Raw genomic sequence first — 21,205 nt, forward strand, 5'->3', positions numbered from 1 at the left:
TATTCGGCGCAATTTCTGTTCTACAAATTAGGCGGGCCTCTGATGTGCGCCCTTCTAGCGACGGTCCAAAACTTGAGCCCAATGTTACCGAGGACATACTGAGAGAGTCCCAAGAATAGTGGCTTTCCATTCTTTCTTGGTTGAGAAATGATACTGCATGGCACAGGGAATGTAGAAAAAAAATGACCTGATGGGTGATTTGAAACAAAAATCATTGTGTTATTTTTCTGTTTCTCGTATGTATCACATTTGGCTGTGTTTTGAATTGCTGTGATTTAGTAATCCTTTCCAGTTACAGTTCTTATGGGCTTAACATACAAACAAATCATGCTGCACTTTCACGCGGAAGATTTAATTGAACATGGATCCAAAAGATTATTCCTTACTTTATCTGGGGATTTAGATGGCATTCGGAATTGCTTAATCTTCACTTGTACTCTTTATTATGGCATTGGAAACCTCCATTTGATCACAGCTTTGTAGATTACTCCCAACAAATTATGTTCTGCCTCTCCCTTTGTCTCTAACATTTCAGTTATATTGGCTCTGCAAAAAAAAACTTTTAAGTATGTTGTTGTGCGTGTTTGGTTCCAAAATATATCCCAGAACAGTATAATTATATGCTTCATTGTACAATGCTTTCTAGGACACACAGTTTTGAGCCAAAACTGTCGTGCAGTTACACTACAGACAGATGCTCAGCGTTGTTTCCTTTGTTCTGCCTTTGCCCAGATCACGACCGAACCTTCTTGGTTTACTGCACGTTGGGGACTGGGTTTTGGAACTGTTCCAGTCCCCAAATTGCAGTGCAATCGGAGCATTACATAAATGTCCTCATTCTTTGTGCTGTTTATCATACTTATGTGAGTTGGGTTTGTGTAGATTCCAGCACTCTTGAGGGATGGCAACAGGTGACTGTCGGTGAAGGCAATGACCACATCATCGATAATGAAACCATGCTTGGGGATAGCAAGGACAGGCTTGTGTGTGTGTTCAATTCATCTTCTCAAGTAATGCAGAGTTTTTTCTTTGCTAAAATTCTAAACATGTCCTTGCATGGTTTAAGGGCTATTCAGAGCTTGCTACGGTACTGACGATGGAAACGTTTAATTCGTATACTTACCTTCCAAAGGCAAGTGTACATAGAGATGCAATACATTAAAAAATGTTATAAATGTGAAGAGTCTTAAGAGCATAATGAGACCTCAATATGTTCACTATTAGAAATGGGTGAAGTTAATGATAAACAGGTTTTCTAAGGAGATGAAGGTGACATGGGGGCTATATTATGTCTGCGAGCACTTGCCTACGTCTCTTGAAATGATATGGTCTGTTCTGGATTATATATGCTACAAATCCTAAATGCATTAAATCTCTGTCATCACGTAACAATTTGCTAATCCAAGGAAGAGATATTGCCTTCTGTTTTCTCATGACTGTACCAAAGCGCGCTCTCTTCCCTCAGGTAATTATTTCCCCTCCCCGTTACTATCCCAAAAGAAATGGCTTAGTGGCACAGCGCTTTGAAGTTGTACTGTGGAGTGGCAGAGTTGTGAGCTTTTACCCCCCTCAATTATTTTCTCATGGCAATAGGTTCCTGCCTTAGCCAGGTTGTCTGCGCTGAGGAAGAGGGGGGTGTGGAGGGCAAGGCATTGTTCCAGAGGACAGGAGGAAAATTGGACAGCGAGTCAACTCTGCTCCACTACTGGGTTCCTCCTCTTGGCGAGGTCAAGAACACTATGATCAGATTGCTGATAACGGGGTTCCTTGTTGGATTGGGGATGATGCCAGAACTGGGAGGACTTGAACATGGCGGGGAAAGAACATCTTGCATGCTGGATTTGCAGTTGGGGGTGGGGGAATATGCATTTATTTTGGCATAATTTGAATCTTGCCTGCTGTGCCTGTGAAAGGTGTTGTGCAAGTTTTTTCTTTCTGTAAAATGTATCAATCACTTTAATTCAGTCATAACACTAAAGGAGTTGGAAAAAGTAGCCGCATTCAAGATCATAAGTCCGTAATTGCCCCCCCAGACCGAAAACGGGTGCACCTACTGATATAAATGATTTGGTCAAGCAAAATTGAGATCTTAAAAGTTTTTTTCTGGGGCGGCTGATGGGTGGAAGTCGTTTGGGAGCGGAGCGGGGCGGAAGGCAGGCCGTCACCGCGACGCGGTCGTGCCGCATTGCGCTGACGCGTCACAATGTCCCTCTCCTTCAGTTAAAGGGGAGGGCCGCTGTGAGCTCTGCACAAAGTTTAGTTGGGTCCACTGGGCCACCAGGGATTGCTTCGACTGGGCCAGCGGTCCGGTACCCAAGAGGGGGTCCCTGCCAGTCTGCCTGTTGGCGGCCTGGCCGAACCAGTGGCCGCCATTGTCGGGCCGGCTTCGGAGTTGACCGAGTCTAAAAATAAAATGGCGGCTGCAGCAGTGCGCCCTCCCCTTTAAGGGCGGATGCGCCTCCCAGCCACTAGCAGTTTCTCGCCGGGGAAAGCTGTCGCTGGCACCGAGCGGCGGCTGATCCGTTATCGTAGGGCAATATTCCGCGGGGCAGTTTCCCACACGGGGCGGAAAGGGGGTCGCCGCCGGTCGGTAAGGGGTCGGCGCGTGCCCGACGGCGTGGGAACACCCCCACAAAAATAAAGGAAGGCAATTTTTCAAATGTCAGCACCTCCGCCCCGACTAAGCAGTAGGTGCTTACCGACCCGTTACTGCCCCTTTCATCTCCATGCAGCTCACTAAGTGAATACATTTTATCCAGTTTAATTGAATGATATATTTCTGTACCTTTCTACAAAGTGGATGCAGTTTGCTTTTGCTTCATATTTCATCATGTTTACAGTCTAAATTACACCCAGCTTCATTATCTCTTCTGTCGTAGATGGCTACTGCATTAAGTAAATACTCGAAGGGCCGAATGGCCTACTCGTGCACCTATTTGCTATGTTTCTATCAAGGGGTATGGAGAGAAGGCAGGAGTGGGATACTGAAGTTGCAGGATCATATTGAATGGTGGTGCAGGCTCGAAGGGCCGAATGGCCGACACCTGCACCTATTTTCTATGTTTCTACGTTTCTAAATTTTTGACTCCATAAATTTAAAGACCGCTTGGTCTTGGAATTTCTGCCTTGAGACGCACATAATTGGTCTCCACCAACAACCTATCGGATGTTCTCGTTATGAAGTTATTTTTGCACGCATTGGCAAATGCACTAACTTTGAAAATTATTTTAACAGCCTTGCATCAGCTGGCAACTGTGGCACCGTTTACCATGTTTCCCGTAGTTGTTGTTTTGCAACAGTCCAGTGACAACATCACCAGATTATTTTTCCAGTTTTACTGGCATAAAGTTTTAAAAAAAGGACAAAAACAATAAAAATGAATCGACTAGGTTTAGTAGTTATATTATTATGAGCATTTTTGAAAAGTTTTTACTTGTGCGGTTGACTGTAACTTGCTTCCGATTTTGGCGTTCGAGTTATGTCAACGGTCCCTGTGGAAGTATTGTATTTCTTTCCTCTCAAAATATTTCCCCCCTCCACTCCAGACAGCGTTAAGTCACACTGCGATATGTCTTCTCAGGCGCCAGCAGCCACTCAGTACTTTGCCTGTGTGTCATTCTTCATTTAAGAACCTAGATCACTATTTGGCTGTGAGGGACATCACCTGGAAACCACGTGCATTTAGTTTCTAGCAGAGTTAAACTGACAATCCGAAGCAGACTTGTTAGCTGATTCTTTTTTTTAAACTTCTGTTTAGCTCCACAACTCTTGGGCCCAGTACTACTCTGGGGAGGGTTCTTTGTGTAATAAACTCGTCAGGGCTGGGTTGGCCTCCCACATTCTACCCCACGTAAACTTGAGGTCATCCAAACCTCGGCTGCCCCGTGTCCTAACTCACAAACTCACATCAAGTCCCACTCGCCCATCACTCCCTGTGCTCACTGACCTATATTGACTCCCGGTTAAGCAACGCCTCGATTTTCAAAATTCTCATCCTTGTTTACAAATCCCTTCATAGCCCCTCGCCCCCTCCCTATCTCTGTAATCTCCTCCAGCCCCACAACCTCCCCTGAGATGTCTGCACTCCTCAAATTCTGCCCTCTTGAGCATCCCTGATTATAACTGCTCAACTATTGGTAGTCGTGCCTTCAGTCGCCTGGGCTCTAGGCTCTGGAACTCCCTCTCAACCTCTCTTTTCTCTTTTAAGACGCTCTTTAAAACCTACCTCTTTGACCAAGCTTTTGGTCATCTGTTGTAAATTACGTGGCTCAGTGTCAAATTTATTTGTTTTGTCTTATGACACCCCTGTGAAGCGCCTTGGGCTGTTTCACTATGTTAAAGGCACTATATAAATACAAGTTGTTGTTGTATAATAAAATGGGAAATAACACAAAATAAGCAAAGCTGAAATCAAACTCTTTTCCCCCCGCCTCCCTCCCCCAGCATCTCTGTTCAATCTTCCCTCTTTCCTTCTGTTCTGATTAAAAACAAAGAGCTTCCTCTTGCAAAATCACATGTCACTACCGAGCCTCAACATCATCTCCGTTTTTTGTGGGTGATCGCAATGCATTGTTCGTAATTAAGTGCTGTGGTCTTTGAGTGGTCTGTGACTTTATTTGGTTGGTGGGGAATCAGGCGACCAGCACCTTTTTAATTGTTTTGCTCGCAGTGTTGTTTGAGTCGTGCAGCTCCGCAGCCAAATACTAATTATCAACCTATTTCTGGCGGGCATCTTGTTGCAAACAGCAATTTTCTTTTTCTAAAAGCACTAAACTTATTCAAATTTTATTTTAATTAATTGATTTACCTTTCATTTCCCTGCGGGCTCCCAGGTGTCGTGACCAGGGGCGCCGCTGGGTATGCTCGTATCAAGCATCAACCAATTTCGATTTTTCATCTCTTCACCTCATTTGAATTTATCTTTTCAGCGCCAGTTGCTTGCCCTTAATTTTTCTTTCTAACTTAATTTGAGCTCCCGAGTGGTGTTGAACAGATGCGTTCATTTATTTTTTTTTATACTGCAGCCATTTTAGGAGGGATAACTCGTTTTAATCAGGTTTCTCTCAAGTTCAATTTTACTTAAAGGGTTTTAAATCAAGCCCTTTATTCAGAATCAATTTATATAGTGGGATTACATTTTATATTGCAGCTATTTTAGGAGGATATCATGATTTCCAGTTTCATTTTTATCTACCTTTTTCAATTAAAACCTTTTCCCGAATCTTGATTTTAGCAATTGTGCTATCTTTGAAGTACATCCAGCCTTCTAATTGTTTTAAATTAGGTTTTCCATGATATAATTTGCGATCATTTGTTATCATGTGGCCAAATCCTGACTCTTGTGGCAGCCATCTTAGGAGGCTCAACCAGTTTTGATCTAATTTCACCCAATTTCATTTTTATTTGGTTTAAGTTTTTTCTAAATCAGTATTTGTCTTTCTTCCTGTGTGTTTGTTTATAAATAAGAGTGCTTTTAAACAAATCTGTTTAATATATATTTTTAAAGAAAAGAAATACTTACATTTATATAGCATCTTTCACTACCTCATGTTTTCAAAGCGCTTTTACAACCAATGAAGAACTTTTCGAAGTGTAGTCACTGTTGTAATGTAGGAAACGCGGCAGCAAATTTCCACACAGCAAGATCCCACAGACAGTAATAAAATAAATGACCACATCTGTTTTAGTGATGTTGGTTTGAGGGATAAATATTGGCCCCAGGCCACTGGGGAGAACTCCCCTGCTCCTCTTCTTGTAGTGGCCGTAGGATATTTTACACCCACCTAAGAGAGCAGACGGGGCCTCGGTTTAACTTCTTATCCAAAAGATAGCACCTCCAACAGTGTGGCGTTCCCTCAGTACCGCCCCTCCGACAGTGCAATGCTCCCTCAGTGCTGTCCTGCGATAGTGCGGGCTCCCTCAGTACTGCCCCTCCGACAGTGCGGCGCTCCCTCAGTACCGCCCGTCCGATAGTGCCGCGATTCCTCAGTATTGCCCCTCCGACAGCGCATACGGCACTCCCTCAGTACTGCCCCTCCAACAGTGCGGCACTCCCTCAGTACTGCCTCTCTGACAGTGCGGCGCTCCCTCAATACTGCACTGAAGTGTCAGCTTGGATTACTCACTCAAGTCTCTAGACTTGAACCAATGACCTTCCTTGGCGGTGGGAGCTCTGCCTACTGAACGACAGCTGACACTGTATATGGGGTACATGAATATACTCCCATCATACAGTGAGAAACAAGTAATTGTTTTGTGCCCTGACCTCAATAACGTCATTTTACAAGGATCAGCCTATTTTTTTTGTTGCTGTCTCATGACGACAGTTAAACATTTAAAAAGGTAATTCATTTGTGAAATGCTTGGGAGATGTATTAAGGTACAAGACAGTGAAGTATTTTTTATGTATTTATAGCTGGGGTTTGTAAGGGGCTGCACATTTTTTCCATTTGCTAAGTTATTTATTTAATTTTGATCTGCGAGCAACACCAGTGGCAATCCATCAAAATTAAAAAGTGTAAGATAATAACTTGCATTTATCTAATGCTTTATCACAAATTTCAGAAGACATCCCAAGCACTTCACATGCAATGAGCTCCTTTGAAGTGCAGTCACTTTTGTTATGTAGGTGAATCTGGCAACATTTTACTCACATGGTCCCACACAGACAGCAATGTCCAGGTCATCTGCTTTTGGTAGTGTTGGCTGAGGTAAAAGAATTGGCCAGGATAATGGGGGAACTCCCTGCTCCTCTTTGAATATTGTTATGTGGTGTTTAACATCCACCAGAAGAGGCAGACAGGGACTCGGTTTGAAGACCTACTTGAAGAATGATACCTCTGACTGTGCAGCGCACTCTCAGTACTACTTTGGAGTGTCAGCCTCCATTACGAGCTTGAGTCATGATATTACATTTCATGCGTCTCTTTTTTTAATGGTTTTTGCCTTATGCCGACATGCCACATTATTAAAAATACTTCTGGTAGTGTTCCTGCCAGTAACATAAAAGGTTATGCCAAGCCAATTATTTACTTGCGTAACCTACGTAAACTTGAGGCCATCCAAAACTCGGCTGCCCGTGTCCTAACTCGCACCAAGTCCCGGTCACCCACCTGTGCTCGCTGACCTACATTGGCTCCCGGTTAAGCAACTCCTCGATTTCAAAATTCTCATCCTTGTTTTCAAATCCCTCCATGGCCTCGCCCCCTCCCTATCTCTGTAATCTCCTCCAGCCCCACAACCCCCCCCCCCCCGAGATGTCTGCGCTCCTCTAATTCTGCCCTCTTGAACTTCCCTGATATTAATCGCTCAACCATTGGTGGCTGTGTCTTCTGTTGCCTAGGCCTCAAGCTCTGGAATTCTTCCCTCCCTAAACTTCTCTGCCTCTCTACCTCTCTCTCTCCTCCTTTAAGACGCTCCTTAAAATCCTCATTGACCCTCATCAACCCTAATTTCTCCTGTGTGGCTCTGTGTCAAGTTTTTTGTCTTGCAGTATAACACTCCTGTGAAGCGCCTTGTGACGTTTTAAGTTAAAGGCTCGATATAAATACGTTGTTACTTCTGTGGGTAGCTGATATAACGAAAAGAATTCTGTTTAAATTAGTTTAATTCTTCGTGTATCTACCTGTGAATTGTGATTCATTGAGTCCTTTTTGTAAATTTATCTTGTGTAGAAATCTCAAACCCACTCCCGTTGTAGTTGTACAGCATACACATCCCTGAGGCCGAATGGCTCCAATGAACCGAGGGTCCTGAGAATATTCCATTGTAACCTCTGTCAGCTGTGGCTTAATGAGTAGCACTTTCACCTCTGTGAGCCTGAAGGTTGGGAGTTCAAGTCCCACTCCAGGGACTTGAGCACAAAAAAATCCAGGCTGACACTCCCAGTGCAATGCTGAGGGAGCGCTGCACTTCGGAGGTACCATCTTTTGGATGAGACGTTAAACTGAGGCCCCGTCTGCTCTCTCGGGTAGACGTAAAAGTTCAGTTGGCACTTTTTCGAAGAAGAGCAGGCGAGCTATCTCCTGTGTCCTCGCCAATATTTATCCCTCAATCAACATAACACATGATCTGGTCACATTGCTGTTTGTGGGTGTGTGCTCAAATTGGCTACATTACAAGTGACTACACTCCAAAAAGTACTTCATTGGCTGTAAAGCGCTTTGAGACATCCGGAAGTCATGAAAGGTGCTATATAAATGCAAGTCTTTTTGTTCTTTCTGTGACCAACCTTGATTTTCTTCCAGTAAGACCGTTGTGATAGCCATCATTCACCGGCTTGACTAAAGATTTCTTCATTTCAACTGGGGAGGGTGATCGTTGAGGAAACGCAAGTGTATTGGGGACTTTTAAAAAAATATATATATGAATGAGTAAACAAAAACGAATCTCCCAGAAACACATTTCATTGAGACCTAAATCACTGCTGTCACTTTTTGTCATTCTGAGTGTTCCACACTTCAGACTGAGGATTCAATCACCCGACTCCATTGCTAAGTGTTTTTGATAAATTTTTTTCCCCGTTTTTACATGTTGAACAACATGGTGCTACTGTAAAGAAAAATCACATGCTACTCCTGATCTTCAATCCTTACTCACAAGTGTGCATCCAGATGAATAATTTGCAGCTTTTATCTCCCAACGTGCCTTTGGGAACAGGCAAGAAGCAGTGCAAGTTATCTGTTCTCTGCGTCACTGCTTTTTCTTTGTAGCTTCTGTTGTAAAAGTGAGATTGTGGGGTGGGGGGGTTGGAGAAGGGGAGCGAGTCCCGGCAAAACTGAGTAATATGCAATATTTGAGTCTCGTAAGATCTGGACCCCTGCCATTGCAAGTTGTTATTACAGTTGTTTCAAGGTATCAGGTTTTTGTTGTGGTAGGCACCACCAGGCTGGCTACCTGCTAACTTAGTCAAACAAAAGTGCATATGTTCTCACTTAGTCACACTGGCACTCTGTGAATGAGGTTTCTTTTACAGTTTAATGGTGCGTTTTCCGTCACATAAATAACGTTCTGCGACTGGTGTTGAATAATGTAGACAACTTTCCTTTCCCCCCACCCCCGCCTCATCAGAACTGAAATAGTACAAACCAAGTGATGTAATCTTTATTTAGTTTCTTTTTTTATTTAAGTGTAAAACAACTAGCAGGTTTTACTGAAACACATAATCAGTGGCCCGTTGAGGGATAGTGTTTGTTGGCGTGAATGCTTTGTATGTCTTGTTGAAATCATTCTTCCCCACTATTTTAGAGGAGGCGATGGCCCAATTACTGGAATAATGTTGACACGAACAGAGAAAAGAAAAGCATTTCAGATGAATGTGTTCGGTATCCCAACAATAGCACGCCAAAATGTTGTTTCGGGGTCAGTGGGTTTCAGGAAATGTTACTGGAAGGTAAAAATGTGCTGAAAGTTTAAACAGTTTGCAGTTTTCTTATTGGTCTCACGACACACGTGCGACTCAGGACGGCTAGGGTGAGCCATCTGAATGGCTGTTCTGGGTGACTGTCTCTTTTCTGGCAGTCTTGCCAGTGAGTGAGGCTGAGGAACCCCCATTGCCTTACAGTGTCCAATTCAAGAAAGAAGAAAGATAGATTTCTATGGCGCCTTTCACGACCACCGGACATCTCAAAGCGCTTTACAGCCAATGAGGTACTTTTGGAGTGTAGTCACTGTTGTACGACAAATCAAGCACCCCACCCACCCATCCCTCCAACCACCATCTGCCCTACCTGTGACAGAGCCAATTTGCACACAGCAAGCTCCCACAGACAGCAATGTGATAATGACCCAGATCATCTGTTTTTTTTGTTATGTTGTTTGAGGGATAAATATTGGTCAGGACACCGAGGATAACTCCCCTGCTCTTCTTCGAAAAATAGTGCCCTGGGACATTTTAAGTCCACTTGAGAGAGCAAACGGAGCCTCATCCGAAAGATGGCACCTCCGGCAGTGCGGCACTCCCTCAGCACTGCACTGGAGTGTCAGCCTGGATTTTTGTGCTCAAGTCTCTGGGGTGGGATTTGAACCCACAACTCTCTGACTCAGAGGCGAGTGTACTGCCCACTGAGCCACTGCTGACACTGTGTTTTAAGTATTCATTATTAATTCAAGTATGGAATGAGTGAAGCCCCCTCGAGCGTTGGTGCTGTGGAATGTCCACAATGGTGCCTTTTAAATTGAAAGCCGTGGTTTGATGCTGCAGCAATGAGAATGAAGTGGATGCTGGTTAGGTGGGAGTGGATTACAAACTTGTATCCAGTTGAAGGATTCAGGTTACATCATTAGCCATAAGGCCATAAGAACATAAGAATTTGGAGCAGGAGTAGGCCATTCGGCCCCTCGAGCCATTCAAGAAGATCACGACTGATCTTCTACCTCAACTCCACTTTCCTGCACTGTCCCCATATCCCTTGATTCCCTTAACATTCAAAAATCTGTTGATCTCTGTCTTAAATGTACTCAAACCCTCCACAGCCCTCTGGGGTAGAGAATTCCAAAGATTCACCACCCCTGAGTGAAGAAATTCCTCCTCATCTCAGTCCTAAATGGCCGGCCCCTTATTCTGAGACTGTGACCCCTGGTTCTAGACTCCCCAGCCCGGGGGAAACATCCTCCCTGCATCTACCCTGTCAAGACCTGTAAGAATTGTGTATGTTTCAATGAGATCACCTCTCATTCTTCTAAACTCTAGAGAATATAGGCCTAGTCTACTCAATCTCTCCTCATAGGACAATCCCCCCATTCCAGGGATCAGTCTGGTAAACCTTCATTGCACTCCCTCTATGGCAAGTATATCCTTCCTTAGGTAAGGAGACCAAAGTTTTTCAATTCATACAAGTTTTTAAAAATTCAGGTATCTGTGAATGCTGCTTTGCCACATCTTTTATTGGACAGTAACACGAGATTATAAATGTCTGGTCACCCCACAAAGTAATTCAGGACCTGACAACAGTGTTTTTTGTCATCTGGTGAATACGCAATTGATCATCTTGCATAGTGCGAAGACCTGTCTAAACAGGATGTTTAACTTCTGGACAAATACTCCACACGTGGTTAGGTATAGATGACAAAGTGTCTCTAATAATAGCTATGAAACTGGTCAGGAACTAAATTTCAATCTCTCTTTCTGCCTCTCCCCCTCTTTCATGTTAGCTTGGTTCAGTTGGTAGCATTCTCACCACTGAAAATTGTGGATCCAAGTTGCACTCAAAGATACGAGTACATAATCTGGGCCACATTTTTTTTTAAAGAGATGTCATCTTTTGGAGTGAGATGGTAAAATGAGTGGATGTAAAAGAAGAGCACGGAAGTTTTCATGGTGTCAACATTCATTGCTCAGGCAATACCGGCGAGGTCCGGAGGTCGGGGCGGGCGAGGTCCGGAGGTCGGGGCGGGCGAGGAGAGAATGGACAAGGCACGGAGGAGAGGACAGGTCGGAACCGGCGAGGTCAGGACGGGCGAGGTCCGGAGGTTGGGACTGGCGAGGAAAGGTCGGAGCCCAGAGGTGGAGCAGTATGAACAAGATCAGGTGAAGGCGCAGCACAGGCCAATAGCGAGGCTGTGAGGTGGTGAGGCTCACGATACGTACTATGAACTCCACGTGGAGAGAGGTCCTGTGGGAAGGAGGAACAGTAGGAGTATGTTTGAGTTTGTGTGTATGTATTGGCACAAGCAGCTGAGCCTGGTCTCCAGACGTCTTGGATCCCCTTGCCACTGGACCAAGACCTTGCTCCGTCAAGCCCGTGTGGTGGCTGGTGTGCAACGGCCACCCCACGTTAAAATAATTCACGTACAGGCATCTTTCCACTGTTTAAAATGAGCTCATCAGTCACTCATTTTTAGTGTGGGAACAAGTCATCCTCGGCCCCAAGGGACTGCCTATGATGATGAACACCAGCAGAACAAATGAACTGGTCATCCATCCCTTTGCTGTTTGTGGAATCTTGTTGTGTGCAAATTGACTGCCAAGTTTGCCTATATAACGGTCACTGCATATCAAAAAGTAATTAATTCGCTGTGAAGTACAGTTAGGGATGGCTAATAAATGCTGTTTTGCAAATTAAAAGATGAATAGCAAAACTGCAAGCTGTCTTTATTTTGATAACTTTAGCTGTATTATTTACAAAAATGCAGCAGCAGTCTACTGTGCTGTGAAATACTGAACTCCATTTGCCATAATTTGATGGATTCACATCAATACTTCTTTCCACGACATATTCATAAGAAATAGAAGCAGGAGGGGGCCATACGGCCCCACGAGCTTGCTTCGCCATTCAGTAAAATCACGGTAGATCTTCGACCTGAACTCCACTTTCCCGCCAGATCCCCATATCCCTTGATTTTTCCCTAAAGTCCAAAAATCTAGCAATATCAGCCTTGAATATACGCAACGATTGAGCCTCCACAGCCTCCGGGATAGAGAGTCCGAAAAATTCCAAAAAGTTTTCTAATCTGAGAAAGTGCTATTTAAATTATATAGGTGTCAAAATGTGGCAGCATCTTAAATAATGCCAAAACTAACGCCTAAAAATATAAAACTATAGTTTGATGGATTCACAGCCATGCTTCTTTCCACGACATATTCTAATCCAAGAAACTACTACCATGTAAATTATACAGGCAGGACAAAAAGGACCTTAAATAATGCCAAAGCTAACGCTGAAAAGAAATGTAACGAAGGACATCGTTCAGATCTGTGTAACCTTTATCAGTAGAATGTGACATTTAATTTGAGCATCTAGCTAATGTTTTTTCCCTTGGGGTCTTTAAGTAAAGAAGGGATTTCAGTGCCATGGTCAATTAAATGTTATGATGGAAAAAAAATTTTTGTCTCAAAATGTCAGTCAGTAAAAGCTTCAAAGAACAGTAACTACATAGAGGATTTTAAGTGTTTTAAAAATAAAAACGTGTTGAAATAATATAGACTGGAGAAAGGAGTATTATAAAAATTCTTGCTCAAATTCTGCCCTCTTGAGCATCCCCGATTATAATCACTCAACCATTGGTGGCAGTGCCTTCTGTTGCCTGGGCCCCAAGCTCTGGAACTCCATCCCTAAATCTCTCCGCTTCTCTTTCCTCCTTCAAGACGCTCCTTAAAACCTACCTCTTTGACCAAGCTTTTGGTGACCTGCTCTAATTTCTCCTTATGTGGCTCGGTGTCAAATTTATTTGTTTTGTCTTATAACACTGTTGTAAAATGCCTTGAGACATTTTACTACGTTAAAGGCGCTATATAAAAACAAGTTGTTGTTGTACATATTCTAATATTCACACAAATAAAATGACTTTCATTCAATTTCTTAACTTCAGTGATGTATCAGAATTTTATTGTACCTCTTTGTTGATGCAAAATAATTTTTTTAATTGGTTAGTCTATTGCTGTCTTGCCTCAGCCTCCCATAAGCCATCTTTTCCCAGGCTGAGCAGCTTAACAATTGACCTGTTCCCAGGCTTCTGCTAAGATACCCTCGAACCAGGTGCTGGGATATGCCAGAAGAGCAGTCTGGGATGATTCTCCCTCTGATCTTCCCTTCCTCCCTGTGAGAGAGAGCTCGTCGCCTCTATTTAAGTGGCATTGAGTGAGATTGGGAGCTCACTTGGTACAAATCTGTGTTCTGGAATTCTGCGGATTATAGAAACATAGAAAATAGGTGCAGAAGTAGGCCATTCGGCCCTTCAAGTCTGCACCACCATTCAATATGATCATGGCTGATCATTTTTGCAATTTTAGTTCCCCATTCCTGCTTTCTCTCCATACCCCTTGACCTCTTTAGCCGTAAGGGCCACATTAACTCCTTTTTGAATATATGTAATGAACTGGCCTCAACAACTTTCTGTGGTAGAGAATTCCACAGGTTCACAATTCTCTGAGTGAAGAAGTTTCTCCTCAGTCCTAAATGACTTACCCATTATTCTTAGACTGTGGCCCCTGGTTCTGGACTTCCACAACATCGGGAACATTCTTCCTGCATCTAACCTGTCCAATCCCGTCAAAATTTTATGTGTTTCTATGAGATCCCCTCTCATTCTTCGAAATTCCAGTGAATATAAGCCTAGTCGATCCATATGTCTTTCTTCATATGTCAGTCCTGCCATCTCGGGAATCAGACTGGTGAACCTTCGCTGCACTCCCTCAATAGCAAGAATGTCCTTCCTCAGATTAGGAGACCAAAACTGCACACAATACTCAAGGTGTGGCCTCACCGAGGCCCTGTACAACTGCAGTAAGACCTCCCTGCTCCTATACTCAAATCCCCTAGCTATGAAGGCCAACATGCCATTTGCCTTCTTCACCACCTGCTTTACCTGCATGCTAACTTTCAATGACTGATGTACCATGTCTGACGGGTCTTGTTGCACCTCCCCTTCTCCTAATCTATCACCATTCAGATAATATTCTGTCGTCTTGTTTTTGCCACCAAAGTGGATAACCTCACATTTATCCACATTATACTGCATCTGCCATGTATTTGCCCACTCACCTAACCTGGCAATATGTTGGAGAATCAGACATGACTGATGGTGACTTTAGGGTCCTCAGCTTGCACAATGACATTGCTGTCATTTTACATAGAAAGTGTCGTTCAATGCAAGTTTTTTATTCATCCATTTGGTGAATTACTTAAACAATTTAAATAAATAGGTCTTTATTACTTCTGTAACAGTGTTCAATCTCTCTTCCTCCTCTTCTCCACCCCGCAACCATCCCTAACCTTGCGATTTGTGTGCATTAAAACAATAGTGCAAAATCAATACATTGCTAATTCAAATGAAAATGTTTGCAAGGCTGACGAACAGTTAAAAGATCAAGACCATCTGCTGTTTTAGAGAGTACAGCTAAGATTCGGAACCTCCTCCTTCCCCTCTCCCCCCTACACCCCACTCCGCAATGTAAGGAATAAAGGTAATATGAACAAGATAAGGAATGTAACCCGGGTGGGCCAGTACATTACTCTGTGGCCTGGCATATTGGAGCTCCAGTATAATGGCCCATCCTGTTACATTTCTTATCTTGTTTGTATTGTCAATGGAAACCTGGAGGAATGTTAGTCACCAGCAGACGTGAGATCACTAATTCAGCACATGGAGGATTATAGCTGCAATCAGCCCATGCGTCACCATTCCATGGCGCAAGTCGCTGCTCAAATTCACTGCTTATCTCTGCTGCGCCAGTGATTGTTGATTTTACTTACTTGAAAGAAAAGAAATACTTGGATTTATATAGCGCCTTTCACTATCACTGGATGTCTCAAATCGCTTAACAGCCAATGAAGTACTTTTGGAGTGTAGTCACTGTTGTAACGTGGGAAACGCAGAAGCCAATTTGTGCATAGCAAGCTCCCACTCACACCAATGTGATAATGACCAGATCATCTGTTTTTTTGTTAAGTTGATTGGGGAATAAATATTGGTCCCAGGACAAAGGGGATAACTCCCCTGCTCTTCTTCGAAATAGTGCCATGGGATCTTTTACGTCCCTCTGAGAGGGCAGGCTGGGCCTCGGTTTAACATCTCATCCGAAAGACGGCATCTCCGACAGTGCGGCGCTCCCTCAGTACTGCCCCTCCGACAGTGCGGCGCTCCCCTCAGTACTGCCCCTCCGACAATGCGGCGCTCCCTCTGTACTGCCCGTCCGACAGTGCGGCACTCCCTCAGTACTGCCCCTCCGACAGTGCGGCGTTCCCTCAGTACTGCCCCTCCGACAGTGCGGCGTTCCCTCAGTACTGCCCCTCCGACAGTGCGGTTCTCCCTCAGTATTGCCTCTCCGACAGTACGGCACTCCCTCAGCACGGCACTGGAGTGTCAGCCTAGATTTACGTGCTCAAGTTCCTGGAGTGGGACTGAAACCTTTTATGTATGTAACCCTTGGCAATCTGTATCACATCACCACCAGAGGGCCGACCTGTTGGAGGCCCAGGGGAACCCAGCATCCCTTGGAAGCACGGTATATAAGCAGGCCACCCACACTGTACCAGCACTCTGGAGTCTAATTAAAGGAGCTAAGGTCACACTTACTCATTGCGTACAGTACTCAGCTGTATCACTTTATTATGAGCGTAACAGAACCCAACCTTCTGACTCAGAGGTGAGAGTGCTGCCCACTGAGTCACAGCTGGCAGCACTCAAAGTGTATAAATTTGATATCGGAATTTCTCCCCAGAATATTTTTGTTCAAGCTAATTCAGCAAAAAAAAACAGAAAATTGTATTCGCGGAAAAATATTAGGAATTTTCTTTTCAACAATTTGACAATACTGTAGTTGGAAAGATGTGAAGATCTTAAGTTACTTTGATTTAAAGGAAAACTTGACGTTTTTAATTTTAAAAAAAGTATGCTGACTTTTTACTCGTTTAAAGAACTGATTCTGAATGAAGTGGCTGTGCAAAATTTTATTACAATATTTCCAGTGTCTCCAGCAATGATCTTTGAATTAGTTAAATGTTCCTTCCTTAAATGGTGTAGATTTGCAATAAGGCGGGTGTCAGTTGTTCTGACGCCATTAGCTGCAATTCTTAGCAGAAACAATAGTCAAGAAAATATGTGCTTACGAAAGTGCGACTTGCTGAATTCTTGTCGGCTCCTGTACTGTAAACACAGGGAGCCAGTCCCTTGACACTCTAATTGCAATTGCGTCTCCGCATTAGTAGGACGCCAGTGTAACCAGCACGTGACTGACAAATAAAGGGGAGAGGGAGACTCAAACAGGAACAGCAAAATAGCTAGTGTAAAAGCACCTCATTATTCAATGTTGTTTCTGCTAATGCGAGCCCCAAACACTTAATTTATTTTAATCCTGATTTTAGCCCCTGCATCTGCTGGAAAAAGGCCAGTCTAAAAATGTTAAATGTTCCCAAGTGTCAATTGCTCACAGAAATCAGAAAAAAGCACTGTGGCCACTCTTGTCACTGGCCTTATTCAGCATATTTCTTTCTCTCCACAGCATATTGGAAATAAAATTACACGGTAATGTGTGATAATCTTAGTTCATCACCTCAAATTACTCCCGCAATTATCATCTGCAGTGACAGACCTGTAAAGCCGGTATTTCTGTCTGGTTCAGGTGCATAGTTCAGAATGCTCCCTTCAGCACAACCCGAGTTCAGAAAGGTAATTATTTTAAAAAACTGGGTGTTTTCCCACAGTTTAAGTGAACAGCATTTGAAAATTTCATGTGCCCCTCCGTTACAGTTTACTGAAATCCTCGTGAGAATATCGAGTCTGACTTTGAGTCTTACCTTCGCTGTGTTTTCCGCTCTTGTAGCATCTGAATTGACCAGAATTAGCTGGAGTGGTGCGCATTCAGCGGCTGAGGGGGTCCTCCTTTGGTCTGTTTAATGTTTCGGTTCAGGCATACATCAGTCGCTTTGCATTATCCCACTTACACAGGCAAATCCCCCACACATTCCAGCGTACGCATTCCAGGCTCTCAGTGAGATCTTCCCTCTCTTTCCTCTATTCATGCAGAGGTACAAAAAGGACTTCAGCTTCTTGTATATATTTGTCTTTTTTTTAAAAGCTTGAAAATTCCTCTCTTTTTTTTGTTGGTTTCAGCCAAAACCAGCTTCTTGCAAATTACTTCCAAGCCGTATTCTTCAGCAGCAAGCAAAGGGAGTTAACAAGCAGAGGAAAGGCTCCAGTCTATAGTCCTGCTATTGGGGAGAGCAGTCTCCAGAATGAAGTAGGTGGGATTCCTGGTATAACATTACATAGCTGTGGAGTTGAAACGCAGTCCCTTATCTGTTCAATCACTTCACTTGCAATTCAGAGCTGTCACAACTCTTGAGGAACTCCCAGTGTGAATATTGACCGGTGGTGCCCACTTGTATGACCCGGGAATCTGGCACCAACCTACTTCTCGTCGCTTGTAGTACTTCTTTAGGAACACGGTAAACAGTTTAAACGACAAGAGCGCTGTTTTGCCACTCGTCCTTTCTGAACAAGAAAAGATTTCTTTCTCCGGGCTTGCCTGTCTTTTTCGTTAAAGCAGCCAGAGGTTGGTCCCTACAAATAGTAAAAGAAAATTAGCCACACCTATTAAACTGTTTGCTTGCAACTTTGCTCTAGATTTGAAGGAATATTTATTTTTGCTTTCATTCCTCTTTTTTGAGACACGGGCCGAAATTCGTTTGATAAAGGCGCCCGTTAACGGCGGCGATGGACGGCTAACGGGCGGCAAAGGCGTGCCGTCGGCAGAGAGCGGCGTCCACGTCCCCGTAGAAATTGTTGGGTCTTTGATAGAGGTGCCAAGAATTAATGCTGCGCCCGCTAACGCCACCCACGTGGTGACATCAACGAGCATGCAACGTACCCTTGGCGCCGCTGCAGCGATACTTGGTTTGTACGGCGGCCTAACAGGCGTCCATACAGCCTGCAAAAAGCAGTCGCAGCATCGGGTACCCAGGCGGCATGGCCCAGAGAGCAAGGTAAGTGTTATGTATGAATAAAGAGTCTGACTGGATACTGTGAGCTCAAAGCAAAGTGTGACCTTAGTCTTTTATTGCAGGTCTCCAGAGTGCCTCTCCAGCATGTGAGGCCTCCTTAAGTACCTGTACTCCCAAGGGATTGTGGGATCCCTTGGGACTCCAGGGGATGAGCCCTCTGGTGGCTGTACAGGGTATATACAGGTTTACATATATAGCAGTAAGTTTTTCTCTCTCTTTATTTCAGCCTTTATTTATTAGTTGCAGCAGTGGGGAAGTGTGGTGGGTCGGAGTTTTTCTCCCCGTTTTTGCAGCTCATATGCCGGCAGCCTTCCGTCAGGAAATTGAGTGGGCCTCCTGAGCTCCTGCCCCGAGGATGAGTGTGAAACGCCACCTTTTGGGCTGCTCTCTCATCCTTGGGCGTAAAAACTGAATTTGGCAGTTTGAGGCGGCACCTAACGCCTACTGCTAAAATCAGCCCTCAGGCGGTGACACCGCATCAAAAAATGGCAATAATCAATTTCGACCCCACAGAGTTTGATTTGGGTACAGCTTCGCGGGCACTGTGACTCTCCAAGCGACTATTCTTTGTGTATTAACCTAAACGGAGAGTGTTGACAGGCAGTACAGCTGAGCCCTTTCCTGTCCTTCCCTGGCGTCCACGTAAGTCAACTCAGCAGGGAGGGATCACTGAAGAGTGATCAGGTGCAGGGGCTCTGGTTGATTTCCTCTCCTTCCTCAAAATTCTCATCCTTGTTTCCAAATCCCTCCTTGCCCTTGCCCCTCCCCCTCTCTATCTCTGTACTCTCCTCCAGTCTCACAACCCCCCCCCCCCCCCCCCCCCCAACCATCCCAAAATATCTGCACTCCTCAAATTCTGCCCTCTTGAGCATCCCTGGTTATAACTGCTCAACCATTGGTGGCCGTACCTTCAGCTGCCTGGGCCCTCAGCTCTGGAACTCCCTGCCGAAACATCTCCGCGCCTCTACCTCTCTTTCCTCCTTTAAGACGCTCCTTAAAACTGATCTCTTTGACCAAGTTTTAGGTCATCTGCCATAATTTCTTCCACTCCGGCTCGGTTTCAAATTTTTTTTTTGTGTTACGATACACCTGCGAAGCGCCTTGGGATGTTTTACTACATTAAAGGCGCTGTATAAATGCAAGTTGTTGTTGTTCCTAGCCCTGAAGCCATTCTCACTCTGACGCTGCCACCCTAGCTGAAATTGGGTAACCTGGACTAAGGATCATCCCTGGGAGCCTCCTGGTCTGTGTGATTAAGTGTTACCTTTATCTCGGGAGCCTCCTATCAACAAGAGCAGGCATCGACGACGAGATCCAACACTGCCTCCAGTGCGCCAGTGCAGTCTTCGGCCGCCTGACGAAAAGAGTGTTTGAAGACCAGGCCCTCAAAACTGCCACCAAGCTCATGGTCTACAGGGCTATAGTTATACCTGCCCTCCTGTATGGCTCAGAGACATGGACCATGTACAGTAGACACCTCAAGTTGCTGGAAAAATATCACCACCGATATCTCTGCAAGATCCTACAAATCCCATGGGAGGACAGGCACACAAACATCAGCGTCCTCATTCAGGCCAACATCCCCAGCATTGCAGCACTCTGTACAGCGCGTGTTGCAGCGCTCCACTGCGGTTCCCAAAATTGTGTCATTACTGACCACCACTCTCAAATCCTGCCAAAGTCCACTACTCCTCAAATATATACAGAATGGTGCTTTTGTTTTCTCTTCCCCCACCCCCCGCCCCCCGTGGATTTTGCTGTCAACGTGACTTGTCCCTTTGTTGAAAAATCAGAGGTTCACCTGCAAATGGTTCCGAGAAAATGAGGCTGCACGCTGGGAACACATTTGAGAGCAATTCTGTTTCAACTGCGACATTGGCTGCCTTTTATTGCCGAGTCCATTACTGTTGACAGTGGAGTAATTGTTTGAAATGGAGAAAGCAGTAATGTAAGAACAAAGTGATTACTACATAACTGATTAATTTCCCTTATCTCTCAGTGGAACAGAATGAGTGAAGTACACAAAATGGGAAGTTTGTCTTATCACACCCCACCCTCATTATAAAGCGCCCTGTTACAACAGTGCTAATAATTCAGTGTTTGCTGCACAGCCCTTAGTTGCCACTACTGTTGGTTACAGCACCCGCTATATGATTGGGCTCTGAATCTATTTATTAGAAAAATGGATTTTAGCACAGCAATGCAGTGATTCAAGATGAATGATGTGAATTAATTTATAGTATTTTAACAATAAAACCATGCTACCTGTGCCCGTGGCGAAGGAGCGGCGAGAGACTGTAGAGGGACATGGTCTGGGCCCAGGGGAGGTGTGAGTTTGGGGCCAGGGGCCGAGGAGCAGCACGGGCCAGCCCACACTGCGATGTGTGCCCCCGTTCGGTCTGTGCAGCAGAGCAGGTCTCCAGTTAGTCTTGGTTAATCCTTGCCACTGGACTAAGACCTAGCTCTGTCAAGTCTGTGTGGTGGCTGGTGTGCAATGGCCACCACACGTTTGGAAAAAAAAATCCACGCACAAGCATCTTCCATCCTTCAGGATGTAGTTCAGGTCCTTCATAGAAACACCTGTGAACTCATCCTTTTTTGGCGTGAAAGCAAGTCATCCTCGTTTCAAGGGACTGCCTATGAGTGAATGAGTGAGTGAATCATAACACCCGTCTTTGTTTCAAGCTCTTCTCACAAGAAAGACCTGTGGACTTCTACAACAATGGCATCTGCGATTTCGGAGGTAGCCCTGGAAAGTAAACGC

The 21,205-nt window shown here is 44.6% G+C and overlaps 2 protein-coding genes across 2 annotated transcripts in view; one reads left to right on the forward strand and one right to left on the reverse strand.

Moving 5' to 3' along the window:
• The window catches only part of LOC139239428 (leucine-rich repeat transmembrane protein FLRT1-like), a 37,144-nt gene extending 19,622 nt beyond the window's left edge, over positions 1 to 17,522 (reverse strand). Inside the window, exon 1 of the mRNA XM_070868157.1 lies at positions 17,236 to 17,522. The gene's annotated coding sequence lies outside the window, so the exon portion shown is untranslated. The remainder of the gene's footprint in view (positions 1 to 17,235) is intronic.
• The window catches only part of LOC139239429 (ADP-ribose glycohydrolase MACROD1-like), a 1,029,639-nt gene that overhangs the window by 81,508 nt on the left and 926,926 nt on the right, over positions 1 to 21,205 (forward strand). The window lies entirely within an intron of this gene.

Source organism: Pristiophorus japonicus, chromosome 27 (assembly GCF_044704955.1).
Source record: "Pristiophorus japonicus isolate sPriJap1 chromosome 27, sPriJap1.hap1, whole genome shotgun sequence".
NCBI classification, from domain to species: domain Eukaryota; kingdom Metazoa; phylum Chordata; class Chondrichthyes; family Pristiophoridae; genus Pristiophorus; species Pristiophorus japonicus.